This window comes from Meriones unguiculatus, chromosome 4 (genome assembly GCF_030254825.1).
Source record: "Meriones unguiculatus strain TT.TT164.6M chromosome 4, Bangor_MerUng_6.1, whole genome shotgun sequence".
Lineage (NCBI taxonomy): Eukaryota > Metazoa > Chordata > Mammalia > Rodentia > Muridae > Meriones > Meriones unguiculatus.
Window position 1 is genome coordinate 27,815,718 of NC_083352.1, and position 26,196 is coordinate 27,841,913.

General features: G+C 43.9%; 1 protein-coding gene across 3 annotated transcripts in view; it reads left to right on the forward strand.

Moving 5' to 3' along the window:
- Positions 1 to 21,917: 21,917 nt before the first annotated feature.
- Trmt9b (tRNA methyltransferase 9B (putative)) overlaps positions 21,918 to 26,196 on the forward strand; it is a 50,998-nt gene continuing 46,719 nt past the window's right edge. For 2 of the 3 annotated variants that reach the window (XM_021651068.2, XM_060381617.1), the window contains exons 1-2: positions 21,918 to 22,188; positions 22,460 to 22,694. The gene's annotated coding sequence lies outside the window, so the exon portion shown is untranslated. The remainder of the gene's footprint in view (positions 22,189 to 22,459; positions 22,695 to 26,196) is intronic. The other variant, XM_060381618.1, reaches the window with a different exon arrangement.

Consider the following 26,196-nt stretch of genomic DNA (forward strand, 5'->3'; position numbering starts at 1 on the left):
AATTCTTTATAACGTGCCAGTTCATGGAATAAGAGAGATAACGAACGGGCTTTATTTTATTTACACTATTTGCACTTTCACAAGGGGAACTTTCCTGAGTTAGCTGTGGAGCCCTTCCTAGAGAAGTCCGGAAGGCGGAACACGCAAATACATCTCCTGGTCAGTTTCAATACAGGAACACACATGATAAATAAGGAAAACCTTCCATTCTTCCTTGGCTCAACATACAGCTTGGAGTGGCCCTCACACACTGTTTTCTATATATATGCAAACATGCACACATATAAACAGAGTCGGATTACTGCAGTTTTTTCCCAAATCAGAAAACTTAAAATGTGAAAGTGGGCACTGGCCATAATTATAACTGGGCAAATATACAAATGAGGACTCTTTCAGCAAGCCGGGTCACCTAGGCAATGCAGGAGCTTCCCCCACTACACAAACAGGCGTCTATTACCAACATTACACTGGAACTCTTTGTCTTCAGTTTTACCTCTTAGACATCCTTCCACATCAGAAGAGGTGGCTCTCCCTCACTCTGCCCCTTCCATGGTACAGCTGTACTTTAATTTGCTTAAACAATATATCGTTTACAAGAGTGACCTTTTAAAGGATTATAAAATGCTTCTTTTGTTTTCATTAAAGTGAAAGGTGCACTAGAAGATGCGCGGGGGGCGGGGGCGGGGTAGCAAAGAAAAACAAAACAGACACAAGCCAGAGACCCAAACCGTTGAATATCTTCTACGATTTAAAGCTGGAGGCTTTGCAGCTGTCGGTTTTCCTTCCCCCAATGTAATCATTCCTACCAGCCTCTAGTTCTCATTGCAGCCTGGGCATTAATTTCATAACCGAAAATAACATGTCCACTTATTGATTTCCTGAACTTTAGAACTGAAAGTCCACATGAAAGATGAGAAATGAAATGCATTCAGACCAGCTTCCCCAAGCTCTTCCCGCATTCCAAAACCTTATTACGTGGAAAAATCAACATGATTAGAGAAAAACCCACTGATACTTTGAGCGATCACAGATTTCCAGAGCTTCAGAGCTAGCCTTACTGAGAATGTTTGCATGAACTAAATTCTCACTGATAAAGAGGTGCAAAACGAAAAAAAAATGGCAAGTAGAGTTTTTGGACCGGAGGATGTGCCATGGGGAGGCTGTCCTTTCTGTGGCCACTCCTCACTGCCACCAATGTAGCCAACTTCTCATCCTTCTCAAATACAAGGCCTTTCTTTCTGAGGTGTTCCAGCCTAGATGGGATGGTCAAAAAATGTCATTTAAAAATATTTTCCCCATTAATATATATTTAATCATTTTACAACCTCATCACTCCCCCTCCTTCATCTCCTCCCAGTCCCACCCTCATTCCCTCTTCCCGAACCCTCTCCTTTTCTCTGAGAGGTACCAACCCACCATGGCACATCAAGTCACAACAGGACTAAGTGCATTCCCTCCCACTGAGGCCAGACAAGGCAGCACAGCTACGGAAAAGGGATTCAGGGGCAGGCAACAGAGTCCCCTACTCCCGCTGTTAGGGGACTCACATGTTAACAGAACTGCACATTTGCTACATATGTATAGGGGGCCTAGGTCCAGCCTGTGCATGCTCTTTGGTTGGAGGTCAGTCTCTGTGAGCCCCCATGAGGCCAGGTTAATTTACTCTTTAGGTCTTCTTGTGGTGTCCTTGATCCCTCCTGCTCCTTCAATCTGGCCGTCCTCCCCACTCTTCCACAAGACTCCTCGAGTTCCGCCTACTGTCTGGCTGTGGGTCCCTGCATCTGTTTCAATCAGCTGCTGGATGAAGCCTCTCAGAAGACAGTTATGCTAGCCTCCTGTCTGCAAGCATAGCAGAGTAACATTAACAGTGACAGGGGTTGGCTCTATCCTATGGGCTGATTCCTCAAGTTGGTGCCCTCATTGATTTGCCACTCATTCAATCTCTGCTCCATCTTTACCCCTACATTTCTTGTAGGGAAGACAAATTAACCTTGCTACTCCATCTTCTCCCTGCCACCTCCCATCTTGGAAAGATGCCACAGACAACTAAATGCTGGGGTGATATTTTAAAGCTGCAGCTATAGGGCATGGCTCCAAGAGGAAACTTTCAAGTCACATTCAGTTGTCACCTTGCGCACCCCTCTGTCCACCAGCAACTACCCTAAATGCATCTTCCTCCCATGCATGGCAGATCTCTCTCTTTCTCTCTCCAGACTCCTACCCTGTTTGGCTTCCCAGACCCCTTGCTGCACAGCTTAGTGCCCTTCCATGTAGGAAAAAGAACTCATCAGGTACTTAAATACTTGACAAAGAAACCAAGAAGCTGAGATGATGCCTCAGACAGTGAAGGGTTTGCCTTGCACCTAGGAGAGCCTGAGCTTAGTACCCGAACCTACCTAAAAATAATAGCTCTGGTGGCACATGCCTGTGATCCCAGCCCTGGGGAGGCAGAGACAGGAGGATTGCTGGAGCTCACTGAGCAGGCAGTCTAGCCTAAATGGTGAGCTTCAAGTTTAGGGAGAAGCCTTGCCTGTAAGGATGTGTACCTGCACAGTACCTAGGCACATTCGCCTGAACATACATGTATATCTACATATACATGAACACACACAGACACACAGATACACACACACACATACACACACACACTTTTTTTTAAAAGAAGAAGGAATTGAGTGCTTGGGCACAACCTGAGTGCTAGAATCTCCAGAAGGAGAGCCTAAATTTAAGCTTTAGCATCTGATGAAGCAATTTATGAGTCTCCGTAAGAGAATCCACAAATTACATGGCTCTAAAGTGCTCTTTGTCTTCTCACGAGAAAGCCGTCTTCAGAGGATACCTCACTACGTTCTCAACAAGGCGGTTGACATGGCTTCCTGAGCGGCAGTTTATCTGAGTTAAAGTGTTCCTCTCTGGGACAACAGGTCTTGGATCAAGTATCACGGACTAGTCAACGAGGAAACTCTCAGCACAGCTAAGGTGTTTTACATACAAACTTAGACCCAACAGGGTGTCAACCCTACGGTCTATGGAATCTGGATAGTCAAAAGACAAAAACAATGTAGCATATTATACTCCAATCCATACTCACTAAAGAGCCAGACTAAACATGACATAATTTTCATCGTATTTATCAGTCATTACACGGCCAAGCAATGCCCTTGATCCAGGACTCAGTGACTTCCTTCTTCCCTGTCTCCCTTCTTTCTTTTCTACTTCCTTCCTGAAAAAGGAACAAGTGTGTATGCAACAGATGTGCAGCATGGCTAACATCTGGGTTCCCTAACAATGGGAGAGTAGGGGCTGTCTCTGGCTCTGTTGCCTGCCTTTGGATTCCTTTCCCCTAGCTGGGCTGCCTTGTCTGGCGCCATGGTTCTGCTGTGACTACAAGTGCCAAGGTGGCACCTTTTGGGGACCTCTTCCTCTCTGAGAAGGAGAGGAGGGAATGGGTGAAGGGAGGGAGAGGGGTGAGGGGGTGAGATTGGGAGGAGAGGAGGGAGGGGGCTGGATCAGGCTGTAAAGTGCTTAAATAAATAAATAAATGAGAAAATAGGGACAACTTAGGGGCTGTCTTCTGCATTGGGAGTCCTATACTTGCAGTTAGGTCACAGGCTTCTTGCTGTTCTGATGCAATTTTTTTCATTAGCAAATGACAGTGTCCCTGGCTGATTCCTCTGACGGAGATTTCTATTAAGTTAATAGATGAGATTAAGTCAAGATAATTGAAAAGATTTGTAATCCCTTTGATGCAATCATTCATTTGCAAATCTAATCACAGCAACAAGGCATAGGGAGAAAGCATTTTTCTTTACCAAGAGGGAGGTTTTTTTTTGTTTGTTTGTTTTTGTTTTGTTTGTTTGTTTGTTTGTTTGTTTTTGTTTTTTTTTTTAGCAGGCAAGACTCACCTCCTGGGGAAGGGGACCATCAGTTTCAAGCTTATTAAGAGCAGATCTGTAAAAGCAGATTGCTCCTGCAGGTGATCTTGGAGTCATACCATATAGCTGCAGCTTTAAAATATCACCCCAGTATTTAGTTGTCCGAGGCATCTTTCCCAGATGGGAGGGGGCAGGGAGTAGCAAGGTTAATTTGTAAATGCATTCCAGTGTCTGGTTGCCATGTGCCCAACCCTGCCAAGAACTGCCAATCTCTTGAATCGATAGTTAAAAACGTCCATCTTGGCCAGCAAAGAAGTGGTTCACGTGTCATAAATTAGTAGCTGAGTGATGAGGAGTTGAAAGAAGGGCCTGACAGGCTGGCCAAGCCTCTCTACTGAGCTGCCTCCATCCTGAGGTCTCAGACAGGTGAGGCAAATACATGTCAGCATGTCCTTGCTGGAAATCACTCGACAGAGGCCTCACTATGAAATTCCTGGAACCACAAACTAATAGATTTAAATATTTTACTGCAGTCGGGTTGAAAGGCTCCTGGAACGTTGAGTTTAAACTAGAACATTGAATTCAAGTTCCTCAATCTTTTAGCTTTTGGATAGGAACTGATTGTGAAAAGGAAGAGAATATACATACAGTCTTTTATCGCTTTTCCTGTGTTTGACCCATGTGCATATTTCCTTTTCCTCATCTCTCACAGTGACTGGCATTAAGAGATAAAAACCTATGTGTAAGGTTTTTTTGTTTGTTTGTTTGTTGTTGTTGTTTGGACTCATGCAAACTGAGTAGAGAGAGAGAAAAGAGTACCAGGATGAGGAAACCCTTTACTTAGGAAAGACATCAGACTCTAATTATGAACAGGCAGCTCTCCACGATTGTTAACGTGTAAAACCATAAAAGCAGGGCTGGAGGTGTGGCCAGTGGTTAAATGCCCTGGCTGGTCTTCCAGAGGATCCAGGTTCAATTCCCACCACTCACAGGGCAGCTCTCGACCATCTGTAACTCCAGTTCGGGGGGGGGAGGGGATCGAACACCCTTCTGACCTCCGTGGACACCAGGCATGCATGGGGCACACAGACATACGTTTGAACAAAGCACTCATATGCATAAAAATGAAATAAATAGATCTTTAACATACAAAAGCTTAAGTCACAAGAATTGATAACCGAAGGGAACGCCATAGCCGTTACCATGTGTCACACGCATCACATCTGACATCTTTAATCGTCACAACACCCATAGAGACAAACAGTTTCATAGACCTGTTGTAGGACAGGAGCAAACCGTCTTTGTCCTCTCAAGCCCGTGAGAAGTTACTCAGAGACTAAATTCCGGGTGCCTGTGAGCCTGATGTTTGCTGACTTTAGCGGGGCAGAAGTGAAGTATGTGCTGGGAATGCCGCCACAGCCAGCTCTACTTAGGGAAGGCTGGACAGGAACAGAGGGAAAACATAAGAGTAAAAAGCCATGCACCTCATCAACTCGGGAAGGAAATGGAAATCAAAGGCTCAGCATGCAGAAGAGACCCTCAAAGGGAAAAGGAAAGCTTATAAGGAGCTGGAGAGATGGCTCAGCAGTTAAAAGAACTGACTTCTCTTCCGGAGGATGGAGGACAGGGGTGCAATTTTTAGCACCCACATGACAGTTCCCAACTGCCTGGAACCCCAGTTGCAGGGGATCTGACATCCTCTTTTGATCTCCCGGTGTACTGAATGCATGCGGTTCACAGACATACATACAGTTAAGAGGAAGGCAGGGTTAGTGCATACAGCTGAGTCAGGAGGTGAGGTTATTGCGTACAGATAAACAGGAGGCAGGGTTTGTGGTATAGAGCAGGATGAAGGGGACAGGTTTAGCTAATCTCAGTAGGAGCAGTATCCATAGAGGAACAGTATTCAAGCCACAGACATCTAGGGTGAGAATACAGGGCTATGGGGGACAATTTCTTCACACACTATGGACACTCACACCCAAATACATAAAATTATAGTAAACACATCATTTTAAAAGTGTTTATAGGATTTAAAACATAATGTAGCTTGCCAAATATTGTACCATAAATCATCTCAATCCAGCCATTTCCAGAAAACTCTTCTTTCAATAAAATCCATGTTGGATTAGCTTTATGGGAGGGGACAGTTCAAAGAGGGAAATATCAAAGCCAGAGGTTAGAGAGGTTTGACTTTTTGGATTCTGTAGAAGTTGGGCATCTAGATTCTCAGAGTTTAGGAAGAACACAGGGAGATGTATAAGAAGCCGATGATGGGATTACCCCTTCTTCCTGAAAACTCTGAGCTCAGTTATTGCCAGCAGCAGGAGCCACTGACAGCTGTTTCTAAAGCAAGACGGAGACTTTTCTTCCCCAAGGAATGTGTGCACATTCCTGAAAGCATGCTTGATTCCAGATAGACATCACTGAGCATGCTCAGCCAAGGTCTTCAAGAACTAAAGACAGCTTAAACGATCGCTTGGCATGCTTAGCTTGGTTGGTAAGATGATAGCCAGCGTTACCTCTCAGTTTACTTACCTTCTTTCCCCATAAAGGTTTTAACTTCAGCCTTAAGAAAGGCTTTGAGAGTGTGTCAAAAGGTGGAGAACCCTCGGCACCCTGGAAGTTCAGCGGGGTTAGGATATAGAGTTGAACAAGGAGATGGAGATGTTGTCTGCAGGCGAACAAGGAGGTGGCTCATTATGTAAGGAGGCAGGACATTTTATTCACAATCTCAACACTCAGACTCTATCTCCTGAGGAAGCCTTTGCTATGGGGTCCTTAAAATGGCCAGGCCCATGTCAATAGCACACTTTCTCTCAGGGTGCCTTGCTCCCCACGGGCTTTGGTGCAGCCTAGCTCGCTGCTGTTTTGTTTGTTTGGCCTCTTTGAATCATCTCACTATTCCAAATGTTCAGACGTTAGTCTTGTTCCTTCCCATCTTTGTCCCTTCTTTCTTCTTCCCTTTGCAGAAGCTTAGGGGAAGATGGTTGTTAGGCTTGGGAGGTGGAGATGGTGAGAAGTGTTCAGATTCAGGGCATGGTAAGTGTGGGAAGAGTCAAGGGTCAGTGACCTTTCCTCCTTTCCTCTCCCCTCCCATCTCTTCTCCCTCTTCCACCCCTCCCCTTCAACCCTTCTTCCTTATTGCTCCCCCCTCAACAGATTGTCCCATGTGTACTACCTGTTACTTTGTTTTTCTTCATAGCACATAAACTACATGGAATGCTGCCTACCTGTTTTAATGTTTATAGTCTATGTCATCTTATTTTTAAAAATAAGTTTTACAACTTGGTTTCATTATACTTAGGACTAAGAACAACACTGTTTGGCAAAGGTAGGCAATCTATTTTTGTCAATAAGTTGCCCGCTCAGTCCATTAAGGTGATTCAACATGTTTGCTAAAAATTGTAGGTGCCAGCAATGGAGTGAATGTAGCTTAGTTACACACTTTCTTCTTCTCAGTTCTGACCTCCAAAAAAAGCTCTGTTGGGTCATGTGGTGGTAATTTGTCAGCTTTCCCCGATATTTTGCTTGCCAATAATTTTTTTTTTAATTCACTTCAATTCAATGAATACATCCCAAGTTTAGGTAATTTGGGTTTTGGTAAGTTGTCTGCTTTTCTCATAGGACATCATTTTTTACTTAAAAAAGAAAAGTAATAGAAAATTCTGGGTATTCAAAGTTGTGTGCTTTGCAGATATTTTCTATAAGGTGGGTTAAAGAGAACCCATTTCCTCCACTGACCAAGCACAGTTTTCATTGCTGATGGTAAAATTCAAGCTTAAAAGTGAAACTTAAGTTTTTGCAGAACCTGTATTTGCCATAACAAGTTTGCCAGCTTTCCAATACTTTAAGCATTTTCTGCTAATATCAGTGACATTGCTGAGTGTGTCGAGTTTGCACAACAGTTGTGCTTGTGTGTAATGAGCCTCGCATCAAAGGACAACTGTATCATGTTACTAAATAAATGAATTCACCCTTGGAATCCTGTACCCAATGTGAGGCAGGAGGGTTGCAAGATTAGGGCCAGTCTGGGCTGCCAATTTTTTTCTGACAAATTTTCAGACTTGACATTTCACTTAATCTCTAGATCATTACTTCTTCCATGTGTCAGCCCATATGTATACGAGTATGCTGTGGTATATGCACATGTAGAATCCAGAAGACCGTGTTAGGGTTCTCCTCTGTTACTCCTTGTTCCTAGAGCCTCTACCCCATGATGCAGGGGACTCCCTGTCTTAATTTGTGGATCCAAACTCATATCAAATGCTCTTCACTGCTGAGCAGGCTCTTCAGACCCACTGCTGCTGTGTACATTGTAGTACAGCAGCAAATAGAAACAAAGACACAGCTGAGAAAGCGACTAAGGCACTCTTCCCTGTTCCAATTATGTATTTGTGCAAGGACGTTTTTTTTTCTCAAACAGTTGGCTTTCCTTCTCTGTGAGTCTGTGTTCAGATTCAACCAAATGCAAATTAACAATTTTTTAAAAATTTGTCTCTACTCAACCTGTACAGACTTTTCATTATCCATCCATCTTGATGGGCACCCAAGCTGATTCTATTATTTGACTATTGTCAATGTCCAGGCAAGTGTTCTTTATAAACATGGGAAGGAGAAAGAATTATAAACTGCAAGCCATGATATAAAAGACTGATAGTCTTCATGACCCAAAAGCTGAGGGTGGTAATATGATAAAGGACACATAAACATGAAACAGGGTAGATAAAATGAAATAAAATATTGTTGCATTAAAAACAATAGGTTACAATTTATTAATTGTCCTTCAGAAATCAGTAAGGAAAAGAAAGTGAATCCAATGTTAGGAAGTGAATAGAATAAGAATAAGCAAGCCACAAGAGGAATACAAGTGAGAAAAGTTGCTCCATCATTTTAACGACTGGGCAAGCACAATGAAAAAAAAAAAAACAATGATAATTTTGTTACCAGAAAGCTGATAAAATGAGCCGGGCATAGTGGTGCATGCCTTTAATACCAGCACTCAGGGAGGCAGAGGCTGACAGATCACTGTGAGTTTGAGGCCAGCCTGTTATATAAAATGAAAATCCCAACTGTTCTATTTGATCAATAAAGACTCAGGAGCGAGATGCTGGGGTGAAAACCTGCTAGCTCAGAGAGGCAGAGAAAGTACCCTGCTGACCTTCCTTCTCAGCTCATGTCCCGATAGAGGCTCACTAACTCAGCTGACAGCCCAGGAGGAAAAGGTCAAAAAATCCAATGCCAAAGGCTTGTTAGCTCAAAGTTCAGAAAGTCCAAAAAGCCAGAAGGCTAAACCTCCTTCTGCTTCTCCATGCTGTCTTAAATACCCCTCAATGCAAAGGCTTTCCACTCTTTAGTTCCTGTCAACTGGTTTCTTGCTCTGCCTCTTGACCTAGGTTTAACTTTGTTAAATCCTGTGTACAGAAAGCTCTGGACTAAAGGTGTGTGCTAGGGATACCTGAACTGTTCCATAATCACCTGTTTACAATAAACACGAAGTTCTTGGATTAGAGGTGGTTGATAGGGCTAAGCCACACCAAATAAGACACAACGTTTTACAGTTCACAATTTTGGGGTTAACAGTGGGATCAGATATCCTTGCAACACCAGTCTGCTCTGCAAAGCGAGTCCAGGACAGCCAAGGCTACACAGAGAAACACCGTCCCCCCCCAAAAAAGCAAAAGCTAAAAAGAAAGTTGACAAAATGAATGCCAAAGATGTTCAAAGCTGAAGGTGGGGTACTCTTTTGCTTCAGATTTTAAGTGAGATATTGGTAGAGTTCATCTAAAGCAATTGTTCTCCACCTGTGGCTCATGACCCTTTCATAGGAGTCATATATCAGATATCCTTCAGATCAGATATTTATATTACGACTCATAAGGATAGCAAAATCACAGTTATGAAGTAGCAGTGAAAATAATTTTATGGTTGGATGTCACCACAATATGAGGAACTGTACTAGAAAAAAAGTCTCAGCATTAGGAAAGTTGAGAACCACTGCTCTACAGGACCACTGTTGAGGTGTAAATGTGAAATGCCCCCCAAGGAAGTGCATGCTTAAAAATATTGGGCTCCAGCTGGTTTTACCGTTTGGGAAGGTTGAGGAACCATTAGGGGATAGAGTCTTGCTAGAGGAAGTGGGTTACTGAAAGCGGTCTTTGAGGATTTGTAGTCTGGTCCCACTTCCTGCTCACCCTCTGCTTTCTGAGTGTGCATGAAAGTGACAAGCCAGCCTCCTGCTCCCCTCATGCCTTCCCTGCCTCTTGCTGTATCTTCCCCAGCACTCTAGAACTGGAAGCCAAAATAAACCTTTTCTCTCTGAAGTTCCTTTTGTCAGTGACAATTCATGTCAATTACTGAGGAACATTCCTCAATTAAAAAAAATCATAACTATCTTTTAAAACAGCTATTTCATTTTTCGGTTTATAATCTAAAAATGAGCATGCATGTGCAGAAACAGACATAAGCATCATTTTTTAACTATGGCAATTTATAATAAAATTCCCAAAGTAATGTGAATCTCTGGTTATAGAAAATGTAGTAGGGGCTAGAGAGATGGCTCAGTGGTGAAGAGTGCTTATCACTCTCACAGAGGACATGGGTAGCACCTTGTAGCACCTACAAGGCAATTCACAGCCATGTCTAACTCCAGTTCTAGGAGACCCAGTGTTCTCTTCTGGCCCCAGTGGGTACCACACCCACGTAGTGCGCAGACGTACATACAGGCACACACTCATACACATAAAATAACAAAAAAGAAAAATGAACTTTAGAAAATGTAGTAAATCCTTGTTCTGGGTGTCAGAGAAGCAAATGCAGACAGTTTTCATAACATAACTGCCGAACAAATGACAAGCGGTACGGTATGATATGAAGTATGATGATGCTTCTGTGTGTGCTAATCTCCATTGTGCTTGAATGGGCAAATACATATTTTACAGTTGAAGCCTAGAGGAAACACAGAATATCCTACCAAGTTTTCTTCAAGAAGCAGAGAACAGCAGGGTAAGAAAGGGCTTGTAAATATTTACATCTTTTGCGTCTCTTTCTTAAGTGTTTGAAATTTACAAAAGCACCCATGGGATTCTTTGTACAATTAACGTTGAAAGTTTCATTTTCCTAACTTTTCAATGTTGGACACTGATATATTTTTATATGTCAGGACATGATTTAAAGTTATCCACAAAAACAACCAGGAGGATCATATTCTGTTTTGGTTGGTTGGCTGGTTTAATTTTTTTTGCATGTGTTGTCTTTACATGGAGTCCCACTTCATAGCACACTCTGACTTCTGAGTCCTATGCTTACTTCCTAGCTCCACCTCCCAAATGCTGGGATCAAAGATACGTGCCCCATGCCTGCTGAAGGTGAGCATTTTTAACACGTAGGTACGTTTTCTGGAGTCAGATCGTGTTTGGCCACATTCTCAGGAAGTCACTGCATGTCACTCTTACCACAGTACCCTTTTGCAGGATCCGCATCTCTTGGTTGCATAACCACAAAGCAGCTGTGCTCTATTTTTCTTTTTTATAGTACTGATTAGGAATGGTTTGTAAGAGCTTTGGCACCACCAAATTGCCAGCTCCCTAATTTCTCCCCCAAAGCAATTATATCTCATTTTCCCACCTACGTGCAAGCATGAATTTGTGACTAATTTAGAAACCATGAGGGAAAAGACTCTTCAAAGCCCCATCTTTCCTGAAATAATGCCATAGCCTTGATTTACAGCAGCTGAGCCGGTACCGTCCCTTCTGGAACCACATCCATTTGACAGAAATAGCTTAGGCAAACTGAATCTCTGCCTGCTCTACAGCACTGGGGCCACCGGGTAAGTGAGACTCACCTGAGGTGTAAAACTTCAGTAGAGGGAATGTAGGTCGCGCTCAACAACACGTCTTTTTTTTAAATGCTTACGGGGCTCTGCTGAATACCTAACCTAAATAAGAAAGTAAAGAAATCACACCTTTCCATCACTATGAACAGCAGCTTGGCCATTCCACAGCTCTTTAGAGACCCTGTCATAAGCCAGTTCTCTAGCTATCACTAGGAAGTACAAAGATGATTGTGACAGCATCCCTCACACATAAATGCACTCCATTCCTTCATTGGATAGTTACTATTGAGTGCTAATAAGTGCTGGTGATATAATGGCGATCAAAACTCAGCTATGGAAGTGCAGAAAGGGACTAGGGCTCTGTGGCAGTTGAAAGGGGAACGGGATCATTTTACCTATAAGAAGAAACAGAGCTTCATGTAGGTGGTGTTTTTGCTGTGTCATATCTGGGTCTTAGTGGGTAAAGACGTGGAAGTGGGGAATTTTAGGACAAGAGAGCTAGAGGAGCAAAGGGAAGGGTGTGTAATAGAGTGTGTGGGATGTTGAACACACACCTGAAACTCCCACGTGGCAAATACCTGGGATGCTGGGTGTTGCGGCAAACAACGTCCAGATTGCAGCTGTTACCTCGTGGCAAGATTCAGTATTCAACAGAGAGTTTTCTACTTGGAGATATGTGGGTCCACAGTTCTCTTTGTGTTCAGGAGGTGGAGATGGAAAAGGAGGGGGAGGGGAAAGGAGGGAGGGAGAAAACATACGTCACTGCTTCTCACATCCTACCAGCCAGAGAGAAGTCACGTAGACAAGGTACCAGTTGACTGCGAAGAGGACTGGGCCATATGGACTCCCCAGGGGCACAAGAGGTAAGTGAGTCCAACCTGTGACTAGTGTTATTTCTGTCCTGAGGAGAAAATTACCCACAAGTGTTCATTTGTTTAAAGAGCTATTGGGGGTTTTTGGTTTTGGTTGCTTGGTTGGTTAATTGGTTGGTTCTTTTGGAGTCAGGGTTTCTCTATGTTAGCCCTGGCTGTCCCAGACTCGATTTATAGAGCCCACTGGCCTCAAGCTCACAGATCCACCTGCCTCTGCCTCCCTGAGTGCTGGGATTACAGGCATGCACCACCACCCCTGGCTTAAAGAGCTGTTAACTACTTAGTGTTTTGCTATTGTTGCATGTATACTGATTGCCACCATATATATTGCTAGCAGATGCTGAATAACTATTCTGTAAGACAGTGTGCTGGATCCTGGAAATGCAGGTGATGCTGTAATATCCTGTGGCAGTTTAGGATTTGACAGGCTTGGGTTTTTTTCATTTGTTTTTGGCTCGGGTTTGTTTTTTGGTGTTTTTTTTTTTAAGATTTTTAAAACTTCACCTTATATAAACAAATGCTCTGCCTGCATGTACACCTGCATGCCAGAAGAGGGCATCAGATCATATTATAGATGGTTGTAAACCAGCATGTGGTTGCTGAAAATTGAACTCAGCACATCTGGAAGAGCAGTCAGTGCTCTTAAAGGCTGAGCCATCTCACCAGCCCCAGGCGCAGGGTTTTTAAGGACTGGCAGAAATTACAATGCTGTATAAATTGTTTTCCAACGAAAATACATAGCTTCAACTAATACTCTCCAAGCCAAGGGATAAATAGGCCAAACGGTGAAAACTCAGGGTTGTACAGAGAAGATTGAAGTCCCGAGTTAACAGTGCTGTCTGTTCTGAGCAAGAAGCTCCTATAACCCCAGTGGAAACGTCTTCAGTGAGCCTTCTGAGGGGATTTATTTGATCTCCTGACAAGTTAAATAATGATCACAAGAAGTTTTGACATTTTGTTGGGGTCGTTTACATTTCATATGTCAAAGCTGCTCATTATTACCCTGAAGAATACTCGGGTGCTAGAGAGATGGCTCAGCAGTTACAAGCCCTGACTGTTCTTCCAGAGGACCTGGTTCTGTTTCCAACAACTACATGTAACTCTAGTCCGAGAGGATCCAACACTCCCTTCTGGTGCTTTCTTGAACACCAGGCACACACACTGGGAAAAAGACATACGTGGAAAAAAAAATACATGAAATACATTTTAAACACTTCAAAAGCAAATAAACAAATAAAACTGGAGTTAGTGTTAAGCACAAATAACTCTTCCAGTTGTAATACAATCATTTATTGTCACCTAATCTCCTGTAGCCTTCGTTTTCTCACTCGTAAGAACAAACACTTGAACAGCACTGTTCAAAGGCTGTCTCAGGCTCTCCTGAGTATTTCATGGCTTAATGCACAATTGTACTGCACTCGCCATGCAGCACATGCAAAAAAAAAGTATCAATAATGTTCAAAATCAATATTTGGAGGGACGATTTAACCAGTTTGAAGTAAAATTAAATACAAGGCAATCCCAGTGTTGGTTTTTGAAAGCCTCGAACATTTTCACAGGCAGGAGAACAGTGTAGCAGTTTTCTGCAGGCTCCATCTTTAAGAAGCACAGTGGTGGCTGCTTTCATTGTCTTTGCATGATTTTCTTTCTCTTACGTGCACTTGATTTCTAAATCCCTTCCATCTCCTAAATTTGCTACTTACACATAATTGCTCTATTAATGTCAGCTGCTCTTTTATGTCCCTTCCTTTTAAATACAGGAAGACCCCACCCCCCAATCAGGAAACCCGTGCTTTGCCCTTGTCTTCAAATAATTGGCCAACAGCATTAAAAATTAATTTCCTGAGAAGCAAATCATAGTTCCAGTCCCTTGATGTTTCTGTTTTTTTTTTTCCTCTCACACACAGGAAGAATTTCCTAAAATATCTTTTTTAAGTCCTTGCCCACCCTATTTTTCTCTAATATGTACCCGAATCATGAATCAATACATGGAATACTACCAAATAATTTCTCATGTAAAATTTTATTTTATTTATTGTCATTGAAAATGACAATCAGCGAGGTACTCCAAACTATTCCAAGCTTTTTTTTTAAGCTAAAGCTTAATATATATTGAATTTACACATTTACTCTAGTGTGCAACCTCAGGTATAATCAAAATTTTGGGGACAGGTCATTGGTCTCAGCATAGATGCTTTTCCCGGGTGCATGGACACTTCCATTTCTCAAGTGTACTTAACCTTTTCTTTATATAAAGCATGTTTTGCCTTTTAACATTGATTTGGATGCAGGAGAACGGTACTTGACATCTTGCTGAAGTTACCCACTTTAGGGTACACCGATTTGATTTATGGCAGAACGGAACTTGTGAGAGAGATGGCTACACAAGCTGCATTATGCTTTCCTGTATGCAGACAGAGCCACAAACTCAGGAAAGCTTTTGTCGTGGAGAATGAGAGAGCAGCAGTTGAAAATGATCTATGGAGTTCTCACCTTCAATGTTAAAAAAAAAAAAAAAACTTTTCTGCCCTGTGACCTTGACTTCAGCATGTAGCCCATGTAACCAACTAATATCTTGGACATGGTTGTGAATAGCTCTTTGCCGTAAGAATGCTGTGGTAATTGTGGCCATTGTACTTAAAACAACTGCACTCTCTTGCATTTTGGGAATCAAAAAGAACAGTAGAGAAACAGAAGGGCAGTATGTGGCCATTGCTTTTTCACATTTTCCATAACACTAGCAATGATGCAACCAACCTCCTTGCTCTGCAAGAGAGCACTGTGACTGTAAACAAGGGTGTGCTTTGCTCCTGAGCAGTAGTCGGACCCTCTTCCCCTTAAACAGGCCTAGATGAACATGAAAATGAAAAGTCTACCACTTGGAGAAAACAGCAAGAGTTTGGTGTGCTTGTCCACCTTTTTCCCTGCTCATATATATAAGTATTTGCAGAAATCACATTAAAATACTGATCCCTAAACAGTGTGTTCTGTTTCCAAGTCATTCACTTGTCTTCAGAATCACGACTCTGTATTTTTTCCTTGTGTAATTGTTTCATTATTTATGCAACACATTTCTGTTTGAGGAATTTATGTTTCATAGTCTCTCTTTTCCTATTGTGTCAGTCAAGGTCACTTTCTGCCCTATCTATTCCAAACTAAAAACAGCACACACGGGGGGGGGGGGGGGGGTTGCATTTTTGCGTCTGAAAGAGCTTCTTGGGAGAATTATGTAACCGCTCTTGAAAAAAAGAATTGACAACATAAACCAAAATGTATGTCACACACTATTCCTGAAAAAACAAACAAACACACACACACAAAAACTGATTCCCAAAATTGTATGCCCACAAATAGCAGGTTATGAAAGGGGAGGAATATTATGGCGTGAGAGAGAGATAGTAAATGTATAGAAAGTCTCCGGCCCACCATGTCCTCGGCAACTGAGAGAAAATGGGTAAATAACACAAAGGCTAGCTGCAGAGTGACCTAGTTTCTGCAAGGCAAAATAAACAACCTTGTCTACAGTTAGAACAAACACTAGGGACTGGTGGAGAGTGATTGAGGATACTCACTTGACACCCTCCACACACACACACACAGTAGAAATTGGGAGAGTGGATAGCACTGGAAAGTCATGGGACACATACAACTGGGGCAAAAGAATAAGACAGGGAAACGTAGATTTGAAAGTATTACAAAAAATAAAGTTGGCAGACTGTAGCTGCCAATGGGAGACAAGGGGCGAGAAACAGCAGGCACCTAGAGGACAGGGATTCACAGAAGAAAGCAGCTAGAATCTCGGTCCACAGAGGACACAGGGACTGGTTCCAACATGAGTCACCCTCATAGAGATGTCTAGCAAGATGCCAGTCATGTGGACCTGGGGGGGGGGGGGTTCTGAGATTTTGGAGGCATCTCACAAAGTCTCTCCTGCAATGAGAGAGGTGGATGAGGTTAGGTGATTCTGAGAAAGATCACAGAGACAGAAAAGCAGAAGATAGAGGACAGTTGGTAGGGAAATGTTAACATTTGGCAGGTCAGTTTTCATAGGACACAAGAGAGGAAACAGGTTGTTTCTCCTCTTGGCTCATGCAATCTTTTCAGACAGATGCTGGGAAAAGCACTATGGACCATTGGGAAGCCCCCCAGCCTTCATAGGGGTGCGCTTTGGTTCCCAGAACAAAGACCACAGCTCCATACTCTGGTAACAAAAAGGCTGGAGAAGAGATGGGCACAGGGCTGAGGCACAAGGCTTGTCCCCCAGATGCCTGGAGCAGCTCAGGTTGGCACTCCCTTGTCTAAATTGTGCTAATTTACATTATAAACAGCTGCGAGCTCTTTGTTCCCCAGACCAGTCAGACCGGTTTGTGGCAGAGAATGCTTTAAGCCTGTGAGGCCATAAATCCTTGCCCATCTCTCTGGAATGAGTGTTTGTCTCTAAGGTGATCTCATTACAGAAACTGCACCTTACAATTTCTCCCCATAATCTCAAACTGACTTCTCCCCTATACATCATTCCACTGGCGACAGGTTCTCTTTTCTATGCTTTAACATTATAATATATAAACTAACTAGGATCACACAAAAAACGTGGGGTGACTTTGAAAGAATAAAAAGAGTAATTTTTTTTATAAAAGTCTCCATCATCAAGATACATTGTATAAATGTATGGACATTTCAGATAATAAATAAATGTTACATATAAAAGTCTTTGTTATAACTATAACAAAAATGAAAGATAGCTGATAGATAAATTATATCTAGATGGATGGATGGATGGATGAATGGATGGATGGATGGATGGATGGACAGACAGATAGATACTAGATGGATACCAACTGTAGCAAACACCCAGTGCTAAAGAACAGCAGGGCTGTGAATGAAGTAAAGCCCCGGAAATTGAATGAAATCATGACATCAAGCATCATGTAGCCTATTGGGAGCCTTACAGCAGTATATGCAAATTCAATTCAGATAAATGTGCTAACTCATTTCAGATATATGTACTGAACTTTAAACGCTTGAGGCTGTGAGCATCAAATGCTTGAGCAGTGAGAATTAAATACATTAAGCAATGTTCAACAGCTCTAGAAAAAGTACTTGCATGTATTTTCCACAGGAATATGAGTGGCAGTTGGGAGACAAGAGGTGTAAAAGTTAAGACTGTATAAGCTGGAAATAACTCGTCATATAGCCAAGCAGGGCCCATGTCTTGAAAGAGTACTGCATTTCGCTGTATAGAATTTATAGTACTACTAAGACAAGGAAGGATAGTGGTGAATGTCAGAAAAAAAGGACCATGGAATAATTTGGTTTTAATATTTATTATTTATATGTTTATTACATATTTCCATAAAATAAATGATTTAAAACACTAGCTGCTACATCCTGGTTATAGCTTTTTATAATGGTTCAAAAATACTTTGCAAGAAATTGTTTATTTTACTAGCAAAAATAAAAATGCCAAAGATCTGAGCTAAAGAGACAGCCCAGAGGTTAGGGGAATGTATTGCTACTGCAGAGGACCCAGGTTTGAATCTCAGCACTGACATGGCAGTTCTAAATTGACTTTTAACTCTAATGCCAATGCACTCTGCTGACTTCTTTGGGCCCCGGGCATATCCATGGTGTACACACATGCACAAAGGCACAACACACAAGACACATGAACCAGAAGTGAAAGAAATAATTCTGTTTAAAAGATTGACTGAATACATGACTTGAGGGGGTCGGCTAGAGAGATGGCTCAGCACTTAAGAGCTGGGAAGGAACCAGGTTCAAATCCCAGCACCTACATGGCAGCTTCCAACTGCCTGTAAGTCCCATGACACCCTCACCCTCGAAGGCAGAACATAAAATAAAAATAAGTAAATCGTTTAAAAAAAAATCAGTGACTTGATTTACAAAAATTGTCAGAGGAAACATTCAGAAAGTGTGGCTTGTGCTTTCATTAGAAAGAAGGAAGAGAGAAGAAAGGCCCACGGGGAAAGCCATGAAGGGGACAAGCAGACACACACGTATACACAAACACACACACTGACCCTGCTTGTCATGAAAGAATCAGGGACAATGAGGAAGTTGTATGACCTCATTAGGTCAAGTCAGAAAAAAGAATCAAGTTGTCTGTGTTGAGTTAACTAGACTTTGAAGCTACTGGAGCAAGGAAGCAAGAGCCAACTGTTGCCTTTACAACTGTAAGCAGCCATCCACGAGGAAACAGCCTCCCAAGAAAGAACAGTGAGCGAGCATCTCGCTCGCCAAGGCATCAGCTGCTCCCTCCTGTAAAACTCAATTTGATGGTGTTTTTGACCCTCCCCAGGCAGAGAAGAAAGCAATTAGCATGCAGCTGTCAAACATTCAAAGCCTGGGTTCTAACCCAGAGGCCCCTTCTAAAACAGCCCTGGAAAAGGCCTGAACCACTCGTGGTGTTACTATCAGTGATGGCTAGTTTTCACTGTCACCTTGACACAATGCAAAATCACCTGGGAAGGGATTTCTCAAAGAAGACTCTGAACTGGGTCGGCCTGTGGGCATGCCTGTGAGAGATCTTCTTGGTAGGGAAGCCCCACCCTGAATGCAGCTGCTAGACTGCGTGGATTGAATGGAAATCTGGAGAGCCAGCTGAGCACCAGTGAGAATTCCCTCCTTCACTGCTCTCTGGAATGAATAGCTGTTTCAGAACCCTGCATCTTGACTTCCCTTCCCTGGTGAATTGGAACCTGGAACTATGAGTCAAGTAAACCATATCTCATAAAGTTGCTTTTGCCTGTTGCCTGTTGGGTACGTTGTCACAGCAACAGGAAAACAAAGAGCTAAAACTGTCTAATAGAGCGCACCCTTGGTCGTAAGCTAGAGACTAACATGCGTTACTGAGCTGGTCACAGGTGGGCGATGTCAGGCTGTGTGTAAGTTGGCACTGTGGGGGCCTTTCTCAGAATGGGAAGCAAGCAAGGCAGGTGCTGAAGCATGCACTAGGCAGGTGCTCAGAGGTTCAATCTGCCCCTTCATGTATGTGCCAGACATGAAGAATTAAATAGAGGGTGCTTCAATTAAGTAACATCATCTTCACCATCACCATCACCATAATATGAGTAGCAGCACATAGTGTGGTCATAAAAGTTAATTATAAAGGAACCAAGCTAATTAGGCAGTATAAGGTGAAATGAGCTATAAATCCAGGGTGGGGGAGGGAAGCCAACAGCTTTTCAGCATTCTACAGTGCTCCGGTTTCTGTAGACACTATGTCAACACATACCCTTATTCATTGCAAGAGAATATCCACTGTTTCTATTAAAATTCTACTTGCTAATAATAATGTCATGTATATCGTCACACATCTTTGGATTGTTTCCTTTTATCATTTTTTTTTTACACTTTATTCATTGTGTGTGTGTGTGTGTGTGTGTGTGTGTGTGTTTATGCAAGTGGGCACATGTGTCCCTTAGCACAGGTAGAGGTCAGAGATAACCTTCAAAAGTTAGTTCTCTCCTTACACCGCAAGAGTCCTGGGTGTTGACTTCCAGTGGTCCCTCTTGGCAGTGAGCTCCTTTGTCCTCTGAGCTGTCTCATGGGCACCTTATTTCTTTTATTATATACCAGTTCTCCATCCTAATAATTGAAGCTGAAAAACAATACAGGATTGGTTATGACTACTCAAGAGCAAGGATTCATGAGATTTCTTTTTTTTGTCAAACATCATAAATAATGAGGAAATAAAAAAACCCCAAGTCCCCATCAGCACCAACAGCTGTCGGTATTTAGATAGCTCTATTTTGTCCCTTCTAGATTGGCTGAGCTGTGGAATTCTCATGTACAAAATAACATAAGCTGATTTCTTTCTAAGCCCAGCTGCGTTTCCCTAGCATACAAATATTCTTTCCATTTCCATGGTCATCACCTAAATTGCTCATGGTCAGGAAATAAATGCCTTGTATCATAGCCTCAGCTACAGCGATCTACTTTTCATCCTGCTTCCAGACAAGTGATTCATAATTCAAAGCCATGTAATATGTCAGAAGTGACCAACTGGAGTCCACACGTCCCAAGATAGCCGTGAGTGGGGCCTGTTACACCATGGAACAGTTTCACAGGCTTGCACAGATTTACTTCAGCCAGTCTGTGCACGCCCATAAAATGCACTCTATTTTATTTATTTTTTTAATATTGTATATGTTCATTCTACAGAGTTCCAGTGCTCCTCTCCCCATGTTGTACAGGCCTGTACTCAACGTACAAGGACAAGAAACTCTGCTCCTAACATGTCTCAAAACTCTCCAGCTCTTTACATCAAAATAGTGCCAGGATGCCCTCTCTGCTAACTTCACCTGGAATCATTTCCCTCATGTTTCTTATGAAATTGAAACCGGGTCACTTCCCCACTTCTCCCCTCCTGGTTAGCTCTCTTTCACGGTGTGAGACTTATTAGGCCCCTGCTATGTACCAAGTTACATGCTGCAGAAGTATGCATTGCTTGTGCACTGTTAGATGAGAGAGAGAAAAAAAATACGTCAACATGTGAGATGAATTCTGTTCACCATTGTTGCAGATTCCTTGAATGGAAAGCAGAACACGCTGTGAGTGTCTTTCTTGCTGGCGTGGGATTCAAGAAGACAGGAGACTGGCTAGTGAGTCCTCCCATCCCTTTTTAATAGGAGGAAATGGCTTTGTTTTTGTTGTTGTTGTTGTTGTTGTTGACATTGCTACAGAAGTGCAAACGGAGTTCTCCCTGCACGACCCCAGTAGACTGAGTACTGTGACACCCTTCCGGGACTAAATTATATGCTCGCCAGCAGCCCTCCTAGTGGCATTATACATGCACATTTTCTTTGTGAGACCCTAGCTGCGTCCCCACAAACGTCCATAACTGGACAGCAACTCAGCACCACCTGATCCTCATCCAAAGGCCAGCAGAGCATTACCGAATATGCTGGGCTTCGACGTGGAGAACACGCTTTTTTTTTAAAGTACATAGACCCCTGTCGGTAACTGTGGTGTTCACTAATAGGGGTTGAAGGTTATTAGCCATGACACTGAAAGCAATTAACACTGCTGTTGCAGAAAAAAAAAAAACGATCAATGTCCATTTTAGGCGACCGCTTCAGAATTCCACCCTGCACTGTAACGCATGTGGCCTTTGACCTGCTCATTTTGGCAAAACATTGAAAAGATTAAGAAAGCAGGGCTTTTTAGTGAAAAACCCAGAACCTATGTAATGACAGCCTGGACTTGACCCCTCCAACCCAGAGTCAGCCCACATGCTCAGATACCCAGGAGGGATATTCCCTTGTCGTTGTTGGGATCAAAAGGAAAGAGACGCGCTCAGGGTCACGTGGGTGTCACCACAGGTACTGAGCTGCCCTTGGGGCGGGCCAGGTGTACCCGTCTCTGCGGCTGAGGACTCGCCACTCCACCGGGGACTGGAGAAGAGAGAGGCGCGGGGGGTGGGGGGGGACAGCAAGTCATCCCGACTCCAGGCTCACACCCTTGGCACGTCCGGGAGCGGCGATCGCAGGGGACAGGACAACACGACCACGCAGCCTGGGCTCCGCCGCGCCACACTGAGCCTACTCAGAGGCGCCGTGGGCTTGCGGTCGTAGCCCGGAGAGAGGTGAGGGCGGGTCCCGGCGGCGAGGACCGCTCTGGGAGGGGGGGCCGGGAAGTCTTAGCTGCTGTCACTCTGGCGCCCAAGCCGTGCAGCTCTGCACGCAAGCCTGGGCGCGCGCGGCCTCGCCATCGCGCTCCAACTTCTCTACCCGGTGGCGGTCTAGCCCGGGGACGCGCACTCCCGCCCTGCGCGCTCCCGCTCACCCCGTCTACCCCTTCCTCCCCCCTCTCCCAGCTCCTCTCCACTCCACTTCCTTTCATTCTCACGCTCCTAGGCCGACGGGTGGAAGTTGCCTCTCGGACAGCCCGAGCAGCGATGCTGACCAGCTCCGAGGCAGAGCTCGGCAGAGCTTCCCGCCGGGCTCTCTGGCAGAGACCGCCAGCAACCTTGTGCTGACAATCATCTGCGCCGCTCCACAGCGACCCGCCGCCCTAGCTGCGGCCGTCCTGCACTCCCCGGGACTGGGGTCTTGAAGGGGCTACCCGCTCGCCAGGGATCTGCACGCCTGGGTGAGTTCCTGGTCTTCCTCGGCCATCCCGGTTACGGTGGGGGGTTCGGAACCTGTTTACCCTGCAAAACTTGAGACGTGACCAAAGCAGACCAGGCTTCCTTGCAGGACATGCTTCAGATGGCATCCCAGATAAATAGGCTCTCAGAGCCCACGGGGGACACGGAGCTCAGAGGCTTGAACGTGAAGATAAATTCTTGTTTTGGGGCGCACGTGTAGCTTGCCCTTTAAAAGCCGTGACTTGGGAAATGATTTTTTTTTCTACCCAGCAGGAGGCGGGAACTAAGATAGCTCAGCAACCTGAAAGTTTCCAAAGCTGAGGATGAAAATACAGTTTATTGGGAGGAAAGTCGAAACAGGATGATGGGATCTGTGTAATGGTACTTGCCTTCTGTATGCGCCTTTTTGCAGTAACTTGAATTCTTTGCCGTAAACAACATGTAGGAAGAGGCAAGGCTGCAAACAACTGCTGGTCAAGCCTTTTTCTTGGCGTACTTTGATATGCATAAAGTCTTTAAGATGCACGTAGGAAATTTCGTGCAGGAATCTAGAAAGACTAGAACAGATCCGTGTCGTTCGAAGATTAAGGTCATTCCCCATACAACTGGTGAGGAGTGGCATTTAACACTTTCATTTCCCCAGATAAAAGCCTTATCAGTCACGTGGACCATTTAAGGCTCTAATCTTTCTGCTTCCTGGATAAGTTGAACTGAAGTTTAGCGAAGGGAAAGTTGTAGGAGTTTCAGAGATCAAGATCCCCGCCTGGCTGCTGGGACAGTGTAAACAGTTCTGGTGGTGTGTGTGTGTGTGTGTGTGTGTGTGTGTGTGTGTGTGTGTGTGTGTGTGTGTTGGGGATGGGGAAGGCTGCCTGTGAGATATGGGGAGGGTCCTTGGGGATGAAGATCGCTGGGGAGGAATGCCTGCTGCTCTTTACAAGAGCCATTGACAGGCTGTGTGTGGTTTACTTAAAAGGAGTCTGTGACAAGCTGCAAAGCATCTCATCTCTAAGGAAACCATTCATTTCAAGAGCTGCTGCTTTATTGGATGCCTTTGGTCTCATGCAAAAAGAGATCTCTGTCTGGGCCCCTTTCCTCACTGAAGAGAAACTGTACTTCTAGGAAAAAATGGTCACTGTAATGATGCTCTTTGAAAGCAGTTTGTTCCTTTGGTATGTGTCTTAGTATAGCTAAGGTGCCAAGGTAGTTCAGGGATTTTTCTTTTTTAAACTTACCAAAGAGATGGTGATGTTGAAAATGGCTGGTTTGCATGGTTAAGAACTTAACTTGATTTTAAATGTAGGGGCTAGGTGACCGTGGGTTCCCAGGACCTCTTAAACCTCTGTTTTGTGTTGTGTTGTGTTGTTTGTTTGTTTGTTGTAAAGCTGAACCTCACTGATGTTTGAGAGGACTGTGAGCAAGAAGCGCTAACTTGGCTACTTCTGAAGGGTAGTGCTGTCGATGCGTCCTTAAGAAATGAACTCCAAGCCAGGTACAGTCACATACCTGGAATCCCAGAACTCAGGGAGGCAGAGGCAGGCGGCTCTCTGCGAATTCAGGGCCAGCCTGGTCCACAAAGCAAGTCTAGGACAGCCAAGGCTACACAAAGAAATACTACCTCAGCGAAGACAAGCAAGCAAACCAGTAGCACGGAAGTCTGAAGAAAACTGGGAAATGTGTTTGAGGAGAGACAGGAGGGACTAGAGCTGAACTGAGCTCAACTCTGACATAATTTGGTCCCTGAGAGGCCTGAAAGAATAGTGACTCTAAATGCCGGCTAAGTGTCCCTTAGCTTTTGTGACTCACTTCTCTAGATAGCCTGAGCAAGAATTTTGCTTAAGAACCTTTGATAAGAGCTGCTCAAAGGGGGTGAATGTCTTTCATTTGGGGAACTTCTATACCCAAGAAACTTCCAAGCACCTTAGGAAAGCATTTTTGTTTTAACTAGGTCTTCTAAACTGAAGCCCAGCTCAAGCCTTTTCCCCCTACATAAAGTGGGCATAATGGCTTCTCCGAAGGCGGTTGTGGAGAGTGGAGGGATGATGGTTGTAAAATGCTTATTCTACTGTTAGCATATGGCAGGCAGTTATAGAGTTTGGAGAGGTCCTAGAGAGGTGGCTCAGCAGTTAATAGCACGTACTGCTCTTTCAGGGAACCAAGAGGTCAGATCGCAGCATGCACATCAGGCAGCTCATGAATGCCTGTAACTTCAGGGGTCCAAGGGATTGCACCTTTTTCTGGTCTCTGTGGCCACTCTTCACACATATGTACACACTTACACACACATACCACACAGAGAGAGAGAGACAAAGAGAGAGAGAGAGAGAGACAGGCAGGCAGGTAGACAGACAGACCAACCCTGGGTAGAAGAGGAAGTGAACTGGGTATGTTGATGCAATGATGGACCCTGAAGTTTGCCCCACTGTTGACTAGAAGTGAATGTGCTCGAATTTCCCGCCTATGGAACCACCAGCTAAATGGAATTCCCAAACCATCCCATCAAGATATATTAAGGAAGAACATTTAGTGGGAGGACTACCAGAGCATGAGTATCTTTGATAGAAGCTGTGTGAAGGAGGCAGGAATAGTAGAGCTGACCTGGGCTATAGCTATATATATCTATGTATAGATATACCTATATGCAGACATATATATACATATGCACGTATATATATATATGTGTGTGTGTGTGTGTGTATCTATCTATCTATCTATCTATACTTGTGGTTGGTTCTCTTCTCCACATAGGTGGATTCATTAATTTTGTTTTTCTTTGTCTTTTGTCTCTTTCCTTCTGTATTTCCTTCCTTGATTATTTCTCAGCTTTTATAGCTATCTTCAACTTCATCTCTACCCCTTCATCCCTGGTCTGCTCTGTGGCCTTGTTCTCTAACGCACAATTGTGTGTCAGATGGACGCGATGTTTTCCCCTTTATTTTTCTCCCAAAGCACTTCCTACTACTGGTGTATTAATTGCTCTCTTTCTCGTGACAATCAGAAAATTGTCACCAGCTGCTTTAAGCAGAAAGGGGCTTACTGTGAAAATAAAGTGAGCACAAGAAAGTTAGAGTGGAAGGCTGCTAACTGAAGGGAGAAGAGAGAGGTCTGGTGAGCCTCATGAGATTGTAGCCAATCAGCAGGGCTGAAGTGGCCCCAGAGTGTCTTCATGGCCACTGTCTGAGTTCGGCGACTCATCTGTGGCAGAGGTGCTGACTCCCTGAACAGGTCACTCTTCTGTGTTGCAGTAATCAGAGGAAATGGTGTACTTTTCACCCCCAGAAACCAAGGGAGGGAACACTGTGACCAACACCAAAAGCAGGCCAGCCAACGCCATCCCTATATACTTTCTGCTCCCTTCTCCACACATTCTCTCTGGCGGAACCTAAATCTCTGTGTTGCATGCTTCAAAGAACTCCGGTAAATGTAGTCTACAGATGTGTAGCCTCGGAGGTGATGGAATGAACAGTTGAAGAAGTTAGGAATGAAGGTTTTGTGACAAGCCATCAC